This window comes from Bos grunniens, chromosome 9, assembly GCF_055505025.1.
Source record: "Bos grunniens cultivar Pamir isolate PY7600 chromosome 9, Bosgru_T2T1.0, whole genome shotgun sequence".
NCBI lineage: Eukaryota > Metazoa > Chordata > Mammalia > Artiodactyla > Bovidae > Bos > Bos grunniens.
The window spans coordinates 103,867,216-103,876,751 of record NC_141173.1 but is presented as its reverse complement, the minus strand read 5'-3'; the positions used below and the strand labels follow the sequence as shown (position 1 = coordinate 103,876,751).

Genomic DNA, 9,536 nt, shown 5'->3' with positions numbered 1-9,536 from the left:
CATCTATTTACTGGCTGTTTAAAGTCACATGTATTAGCTCTTTGTTTATCTTCTCTGTTGTGAGGTCATTCTGTTTATTAGTTTCTGTTTGTGTTTCTATTTGACTTTTCTTTCCTTTATTCAGGCTTATTCTACATACACTTCTCATTAATATTTAGTCGTTCTTATATTTTTGTAAGCCTTTAAGCCTATACATTTCCCCTAAAGTACTGTTTTAGTTGAACACTCAAGTTTTAGTACGTAGTTTTTTTTTTTTTTAGTTTTTCCATACAAAATACGTGTTAATTTTCCCTTGTGATTTATTTTTCAACCCATGATTTATTTTAAAATGTACTTTTAAATTTCCAACTCTATGAGATTTTATATGATATGATTTCAAACAGCTATATATCTGGTAGATAATATTATGTATATAAAATCAATTCCTTCAACTAGTAAAGATTTTTTTCACCACCAATATGTCATCAATGTTTTAAAATGTTCTGTGGGCTCAGCCATCCCTCTGGGCGATCTTTAAGTTATCGTTTCTGAGTGCTCTTCGTATCGTTGATGCCCTTCCTTGCTTTCTGTTCTCTGAGAGTTGCACTAAAATCTTCCACTACGTTGGTATTTTTCCAGTTATGTCAGGAATTCTTTCAATTTTTGTTGTCTGTGGTTTGAGGTTATTTTACTCAATGCATACAATTTTCAAGGCAAATATTATTATTTGTAACTTAACTTGTAGCTTAAACATTGCTCATTACATAATGACTAGTCCTCTAGTAATGCATTTTCTTGTATTTAAAGTCTGTTTTATCCGGTACTGATATCAGCATGCTCTATGGAATCTAACGTTCACGCGAGTCTCGTGTGCCCGGCACACCTGCCGTCACCCTGCTTCCCCGCGTCCAGCGTCCTCCCAAGCAGATGCTGTGTCACCCGCGGTTCAGCTTGAGGATCAAGGCCTGCGTCCCCCAGGCTGTCGGCGGGCTCCACCTCTGGCAGCTCCAGCAAGGCCCTTTGTGGGAAGTTTCCTTCTGACAAACAGACCTGGTGCCAAAGGTACTCGCCATCCGGGAGCAGTCCACGCGCCAGCCAGTCAGCACAGGGGTGAAGGTTTTGCCGCCCGTCAGCCTCAGGCAGTTTGGAGGAGACGCCGTTACGCAGGTGCAGCATGAAAAAGACAGATATGTGTGTGTGTGTATAAATACATGTCCCTTGAAGACCTTCAGAGTTTCAGGCTGTGCAGCCCCCTTGACTCTGCCCCATGAGTTCTGGCTGCCTCAGTCTCCCTGAACGTCCAGCCCTCTCCTCGTCTCAAGGAGACAGTGAGGTTCTGTGCAGGGTCCCTGTCTGCACCACTACAGAAAGGCCGTCAACAAAGCATGTGCTTCACTGGGGTCGGTCGATGGACCAGGAAAACAGGGAAGCATTTAACTAAGTCCAGCTTCTGGTTTCCCAGTATTCCGTGTGTGTGTGTGTGTGTGTGTGTGTGTGTGTGTGTGTGTGTGCGTGTGTGCGTGCTTCCCTGGGGGCTCAGACGGTAAAAACACACCTGCAGTGTGGGAGACCTGGGTTCGACCCCTGGGTTGGGAAGATCCCCTGGAGAAGGAAATGGTAACCCACTCCAGTATTCTTGCCTAAAGAATCCCATGGACAGAGGAGCCTGCAGGGCTAAAGTTCATGGGGGTCACAAAGAGTCAGACACGACTGAGTGACTAAGCACATCACAGCACATACACACGCACACACACACATGCACACACACACCCCTGTTAATGCACGAGCATATGTTTATTTAGAATTTTTGATTAATTATAATGTAAGAGTTAATTGGAATATCTAATCTACCATTTTGCTAGAATTTTTTTTAACATTTTATTCCTTTAAGCTCAGACAAAGTTTATTTCAGTGATGAGATGGAGCTTTGATTTTATTATCATTCCTAACCATGCGTCTCTCATTGATCGCAGGTCTCACCTCTACTTGTTAAACAGTTAATTGCCGTAACACTTACACCTGGTTAGTTTGATTTTTCGTCTCTATTAGACTAAACAGAGGGATGCTGGCAAAGCAGCGAGAGTCAGTCATCGGGAAACTTTCTAAAATAAACACAGGAAAGGCCAAACGGCTGAGATGTATTTCTAAAATATACAAATACAAAGAGGTCCTTAATTCTGGTACCTAAATTAGATAAAGCAGTTAGGATCAAAGTTATATATCAAATTATGGTGTGTTAAAATTCAGGCTTTTAAAAGAAATGAGGAACCTATATTACCAAATCAAGTCTTTCAGACTCTGCCTCAGCCCCTTGAAGCTCCCTGCCTTGGTGGGGAAAGGTCCCTTTTCTGCTTGGAAACTGAAGCCGAAGAAGAGAGCGTGGCACAAGCTTTGCTCACTGGCCACAGCACGGAGATGTGGGAACTTAGCGCAGATCAACTCCCCACCCGGTGAGGGGGCCTAAAGAGTGACGATGCCGCGAGGAGGGAGCCCCTCGCGGGAGACCGACGTGCTCGACACTCACCCTGGGAAGGGGCGGGTTTCTTAAGAGTATGATGCCACCATCTTTTTATCCATTTTTGGTCTTCAGTGCCTGGTCCTGACCAGGGTGGGTGTGTCGTGTAATTGTCTAATGTAGTAAAATCAGCGTTTGACGAGACTCGGGGTCTGAGGTCAGATTCGCTGCCATTCGGTCTTGGTTGCAGCTGGCTCTGTTTTCCATTGCTGTTTGTAGCTCCCTTTCTTGTCTCTGGATCCTTTAACTTAAACATGCAGGCTCATCCCTGTAGAGGTGAGGACTGCAGAGATGTGAGCAAAACCAGACGCAGTTCTGGGGGCCCCAAGAGCTGGGGCTCTGTGACGTCACCTCCTCCACAAAACGTGGGTGCTTGGTGCCTACTGGCAGGTTATTGGTGACAGATTGCACAATTAGTCTTCCTCTTTTCATGTAAATTCCACAGATTTGGTTTAGTTGTCAAATGAGGATATAACCCTTAAGTAGGACTCTCAGAGCTTTTTGTATAATACTTGTCAAAATTATCAAGTCTTTTCGAATGCAGTATTTAACTTTTGAAAATAGCAAACAAAATACTATTTGTTCAGGACATTTTTCTGCAAAGTGGAATGTCATGTTAAAATGTAATGATTGGAACACTAATTTGTCTGTCCTTATGTTGTTCAATTATAGTTACTGTTACCCTAAGCATCAGAAACAAGACTTATGAAGAAAGAGAAGGCCGGGCAGCTGGACCCAGGGAGATGAGTGGAGAAAATGAGAGCGCTGGTCATCCTGAATCTGGCAAGGGAATGATTAGGCTGAGACGTAATATTTGTCAAAATGTGTAGTATTTTGCAAACGAAATTTGTAAAGATAGCATCAAGTTAGAGAATATGTTTCTAGGAAAGAATACAAGTTTCAGTTCAGTTCAGTTCAGTTCAGTTGCTCAGTCATGTCCGACTCTTTGTGACCCCATGAATCGCAGCACGCCAGGCCTCCCTGTCCATCACCAACTCCCGGAGTTCATCCAGACTCACAGCCATCGAGTCAGTGATGCCATCCAGCCATCTCATCCTCTGTCGTCCCCTTCCCCTCCTGCTCCCAATCCCTCCCAGCATCAGAGTCTTTTCCAATGAGTCAACTCTCCGTATGAGGTGGCCAAAGTACTGGAGTTTCAGCTTTAGCATCATTCCTTCCAAAGAAATCCCAGGGCTGATCTCCTTCAGAATGGACTGGTTGGATCTCCTTGCAGTCCAAGGGACTCTCAAGAGTCTTCTCCAACACCACAGTTCAAAAGCATCAATTCTTCGGCTCTCAGCCTTCTTCACAGTCCAACTCTCACATCCATACATGACCACAGGAAAAACCATAGCCTTGACTTGACGAACCTTTGTTGGCAAGTTTCATGGATATCTAATTAATTCTGACAAATTGTATTTAATTTAGTTGACGTTTGGACCATGTCAGTAACAGTGTCTCAAACAATCTATTTCAAGTGTTATTTTCTCCAGGGTGGATAATATAAAACACTTTGCGGAGGTTCATCTGATCATCCAGTCTTGTAAACATCTCAGGATCAGTGTGCCTTGTCCCCTGCAGAAGAAGTGAAGATTTTGCAACCAAGTGGGAGGTGGGTTGGAAAGGAAAGTCCAGACTTTGTTAGTCGTGCCCCACGAGGGCAACTGAAGAGCTACTCAGGATTTGTGAAGCTGTGGTTTATAAAGCCAGCTACTTGATGGCACGCACCCGCTTCAGGAAAATCGCCTGTAACGCTGACCCCCCTCCCCGCTACTGCTTTGGAAGAGCTCCTCAGAGTTAGCTGAAATGCTGTCCTCCAGGCTATACTCCTCATTTTGCCCCAAATAAAACTTAAGTCTCAACTCTCACATTGTGCATTGATTTTAGCTGACGATAATATGGCTTCCCCTGGTGGCTCAGATGATAAAGAATTGCCCGCAATTCAGGAGACCCAGGGTCAATCCCTGGGTCAGGAAGATCCCCTGGAGAAGGAATGGGACCAGACTCAAGTATTGCTGCCTGGAGAATCCTGTGGACAGAGGAGTCTGATGGGCTGCAGTCCGTGGGGTCCCAAAGAGCTGGACAAGTTGAGTGACTAACACACACGGAAAGAAATGAGTGTGTATTCGGTCTTCATTCCTGTTCCTGGCGCAGAATTTTTAAACCCTTGGAATTTCCTCTATTAAGAGTTATAAAAGTGTCTTTTGTTATGTTAATAAAGCAACTTTTGGAAAGCCCCTGGGGTGGGGCTTGTTGCCAGCAGAGAGGGCTGGAACTTGCAGCCCCACCTCCCAGGCCCCACCCAACCTCTAGGGAAGGCAGAGGGGCTAGAGGTTGCGCTGGATCGCCAACAGCTAATCTTGATTAACTGTGCCTGCCTGATAAAGCCTCCATAGAAACCCAAAAGGACAGGGTTGGAGAGCTTCCAGGCTGGTGAAACCGGGGAGACTTGCAGAGTGGCCCCCGAGAGTGCACGGACGCTCCACACGCTTTGCTTTCCCACACTTTGTCCTTCGCTCTCTCGGCTGCTCCTGGGTCTCACCCTTTCATAACAGACCAGTCATCTAGTAACCAGCATGTTGGTCTGAGTTCTAGGAGCTGCTCTGGCAAATTAATCCAACCCCCGGAAGACACTGTGTGTGCCCCCTCACCTCTCTGGAACATTTCCTGGGAGCATCTGAGAGGCGGTCTCCTGGGCCACCGTCCTCAGCAAAGTCCCCGAATAAACATGACATAATAGTACTATGACATGTTTCCTTTTTATTCTTATCTCAGTATTACTGAGGGAGCTTTATACACTAAAATGTACCCATTTTAAGTACAAAGTTTGGTGTATTCTGACAAATGTATGTAAACATCATTACAATGAAGATAGAGACATTTTTCATCAACCTCAGAAATCCCTCTCTAGCCAATCGGCACTGCACGCTATTTGCTCCAAGAAACCACGGGCGTCACTTCTACAGGCAGAGGTTAGAACTGGCCTCCCAGGAGCCTCGTGTGAGTGGAATCATGGTGTGCACTCTTTCCTGTCCCTTCTGTCATCCTTGTGACGTAGAAACGTGTCTGTGTTGCTCCTGTTTCAGTGGGAATCTTTCTGAGTGACAGGGCCCCGTCTGGACGCGGCACACCTGCTCATCCATTTGCCTGTCCACAGGGCTTGCGCTGCTTCCAGATTTAGCTCTTACGAATAACGCTTCTATGGGCCTTTGTATACAGATCTTTGTAGGATGCTGTTTCTTTTTCTCCTGGATAAGTAACTGGGAAGGTAGTTGCTGGATCGCATTTTAAGTGTATTTTTAGGCTGATTTGTAAAGAGGCGTCACTCACTGACATTTCCACCAGGAACAGATGAGAGCCTTCAATACTCAGCATCGTCAGTCTTTTTAATACGAGCCGTTACAGTTGATAACTGATATGAGGTGTTACCCCCTTGTGCTTTTATATTTACGTTTCCCTGGAAACAGTGATGCCCAGTACTGCCTCACATGCTTGTATCCCATCCACGTATCTTCTCATGTAGCGTTTGCCTGAAGTTTTCCTTCTTTATGTTGGCTTGTCTGCCTTACTCTTGTGTGATTTCTTTGTCTCTTTGGATATAAGTCTTTCATACTGATGTGGGGTAAGACAGAGCCGTGACAGTTCAAAGCAAGGAGCAAGCAGTTAGAGTTTTCCTTAAAACAGGAAAAGGGCATCAATGTTATTTCAGAATAGTCGAGAGGAACAATGACATGACATACTTCCAAGTCCCTGTAGCTTATCTGAGACAGTGGTATAATGGGAAAGCCAGGAAACCAAGACTCCAGTGTCTGAGCTTGGAGAACCCAATGGCAACCCACTCCAATGTTCCTGTCTGGAGAATCCCACAGACGGGGGAGCCTGGTGGGCTGCCATCTCTGGGGTCGCAGAGTCCGACGTGACTGAAGCAACTTAGCAGCAGCAGCAGCAGCCTGGAAACTGAAGAGACAGCTGGGAGCTGTGGCCACGAGGGTTTGGGGGCGAGGAGTAAGAACTGGAGCTGCAGTCGCCTTGCTGGAATGGAGTCCGTGTCGCCAGTTTCTGCCCAGGCAGGCAGCTCTCCTGCACCTCAGTGTCTTCCTTTATACGGTTGGAAGAGTGTCTTTTTGGGTTCAGCTCAGTTCAGTCGCTCAGTCGTGTCCGACTCTTTCGACCCCATGAATCGCAGCACGCCAGGCCTCCCTGTCCATCACCAACTCCCAGAGCTTGCTCAGACTCATGTCCATCGGGTCAGTGATGCCATCCAGCCATCTCATCCTCTGTCGTCCCCTTCTCCTCCTGCCCCCAATCCCTCCCAGCATCAGAGTCTTTTCCAGTGAGTCAACTCTTCACATGAGGTGGCCAAAGTACTGCAGTTTCAGCTTTAGCATCATTCCTTCCAATGAACACCTAGGACTCATCTCCTTTAGGATGGACTAGTTAGATCTCCTTGCAATCAAAGGGACTCTCAAGAGTCTTCTCCAACACCACAGTTCAAAAGCATCAATTCTTCGGCGCTCAGCCTTCTTCACAGTCCAACTCTCACATCCATACATGACCACAGGAAAAACCATAGCCTTGACTAGACGGACCTTTGTTGGCAAAGTAACGTCTCTGCTTTTAAATATGCTATCTAGGTTGGTCATAACTTTCCTTCCAAGGAGTAAGCGTCTTTTAATTTCATGGCTTTTGGGTTAGTGTAAGAAATAATTCATGCAAAACACTGAGCACTTAGTGAGTCTTTAATAAACAGCACTCTTGACTAGCCTGCTGGTGCTGTCAAACAATCTGTGGAGACTAAACAGATTTAGGATCAAGGTCCTTAGCCCTCTGAGGTTTCACCTTCTACAGCTGGGACTTACTGAGATGCTTCCCTTGTGGCTCAGTTGGTAAAGAATCTGCCTGCAATGCAGGAGACCCCTGGTTCAATTCCCGTGTCAGGAAGGTCCCCTGGAGAAGGGATAGGCTACCCACTCCAGTGTTCTTGGGCTTCCCTGGTGGCTCAGCTGGTAAGGAATCCGCCTGCAATGCAGGAGACCTGGGTTCAATCCCTGGGTTGTGAAGATCCCCTGGAGAAGGGAAAGGCTACCTACTGCAGTGTCCTGGCCTGGAGAACTCCATGGGGGGTCACAAAGAGTCGGACACAACTGAGCGACTTTCACTTTAGACTGTTTTCACTAAACAGAACAGGGTAATAAGTGATGTTTAGTCCCATGAGATAAAATTTCCCTGAGGCTCAATACGAGAGAATAGCTTGAGGAAACGGAAAATATGGTTTCATTCACCATGTTCTTAAATTTCTCAGATACTTAAGTAACATATTTGTACATTCACCTAGTATTTTGTCCATGCAAAAAGGAGAACAAATCAAGTTATGCTTGTCACTAAAAAATAAGTTAAAAAACAGGCCTAAAACATGTTTCATCTAAGGATTCTCATCTTGATGCCATTAAGCTTATTTTCTGTGGTACTTCTTTTGTGATTCATTTACAATCTTTGCTGTCTCTGATTTCTTACTGTTAATTTGCTGATGGTTTTGAGGCATGTTTTTGTGCTTTGCGCATGAATAACTATTAAACCAGCAAAGCAAAATGTAAACTATAGTTTTTCTTATAGGGAAATACTAAACCCTAAAACAAACCCCAAAATAGCTAGAAAGAAATCCATTTTAAGAGTTGTCCTAAATTGTTTACTAATCAAAAAATGAAGCATATTTAGGTAAGACAAAAGATTAATAATCTGATTTTAGCATTTGAATTCACACGTGTCTTTGTTATTTCAATTCAATTACATCCTGAAATGTGATAGGGCAAGTTTTTGAAACAGACCCCACCTCTACCCAAAACCCTGAATGATCTTAGTTATGATTCTTAAGTAAAACAGCCATTTTGAGCTTTCATAGAGTTAACTTTAACTTTTTTCTTTTCTTCTCCCAACCTTCAGGGATGCCAGATTAACATTATTATTTTTGAGAAGATGATATTGTTTTGAAAGTCTCATCAGTTCAGTTCTGTTCAGTCGTCCAGTCATGTCTGACTCTTTGTGACCCCACGGACTGCAGCATGCCAGGCCTCCCTGTCCATCACCAACTCCCGGAGCTTACTCAAACTCATGTCCATGGAGTTGGTGATGCCATCCAGCCATCTCATCCTTTGTCATCCCCTTCTCCTCCCGCCTTCAGTCTTTCCCAGCATCAAGGTCTTTTCCAATGAGTCATTTCTCATCAGGTGGCCAAAGTATTGGAGTTTCTGCTTCAGCATCAGCCCTTCCAATGAGTATTCAGGACTGATTTCTTTTAGGATTGACTGGGTGGATCTTTTTGTAGTCCAAGGGACTCTCAAGAGTCTTATCCAAACCACAGTTAAAAAGCATCAATTCTTCAGTGCTCAGCTTTCTTTATAGTCCAACTTGAGAGTTGGACTATAAAGTCATGCACAAATGACTACTGGAAAAAACCATAGCCTTGACTAGATGGACCTTTGTTGGCAAAGTAATGTCTCTGCTTTTTAATATGCTAAGTTGGTCATAACTTTTCTTCCAAGGAGCAAGGGTCTTTTGATTTCATGGCTGCAGTCACCATCTGCAGTGATTCTGGAGCCCAAGAAAATAAAGTCTGTCACTGTTTCCATTGTTTCCCCATCTATTTGCCATGAAGTGATGGGACTAGATGCCCTGACCTTCATTTCTGAATGCTGAATTTTAAGCCAGGAAGCTGGAAGGCCAGGATGGAAGGCCGATCTTATCCTTTATACAATATTTAAGCTATTTTTTAAGGGTAAGATTTGTGTTTGTTTCTTTGTCCTTAAGGTATTCACACTGAAGTTAGTGCAGAAATGTATGAGAGGCTGCACAGCAGTGAGAGCTCCCAGTGCACATCCAGGCTCGGTGCTGATCTGGTCTGTAGGTTCTGCTCTGATCCCATCTGGTTCTCCTCTTCACGGTTCATCACTGGAGTCTATGGATTCTTCCACAAAACGTTGTCAAGGTCAAGGTAAAAAATAGCAGAATCCAGAGCACCTGAACATGTGAGTTAAATGACAGGAGA

At 44.7% G+C, this 9,536-nt stretch overlaps 1 long non-coding RNA gene across 2 annotated transcripts; it reads left to right on the top strand.

Moving 5' to 3' along the window:
• The first annotated feature begins 244 nt into the window (after window positions 1-244).
• LOC147366515 (uncharacterized) lies at window positions 245-5,236 on the top strand. 2 transcript variants are annotated; one of them, XR_015132543.1, is made up of 3 exons: window positions 245-1,146; window positions 1,953-2,001; window positions 3,167-5,236. It is a non-coding gene; the product is annotated as an uncharacterized LOC147366515 (long non-coding RNA). The 2 variants fall into 2 exon arrangements; XR_015132544.1 differs by lacking the exon at window positions 1,953-2,001 and having other exon boundaries at window positions 787-1,146.
• The last annotated feature ends 4,300 nt before the right edge of the window (window positions 5,237-9,536 follow it).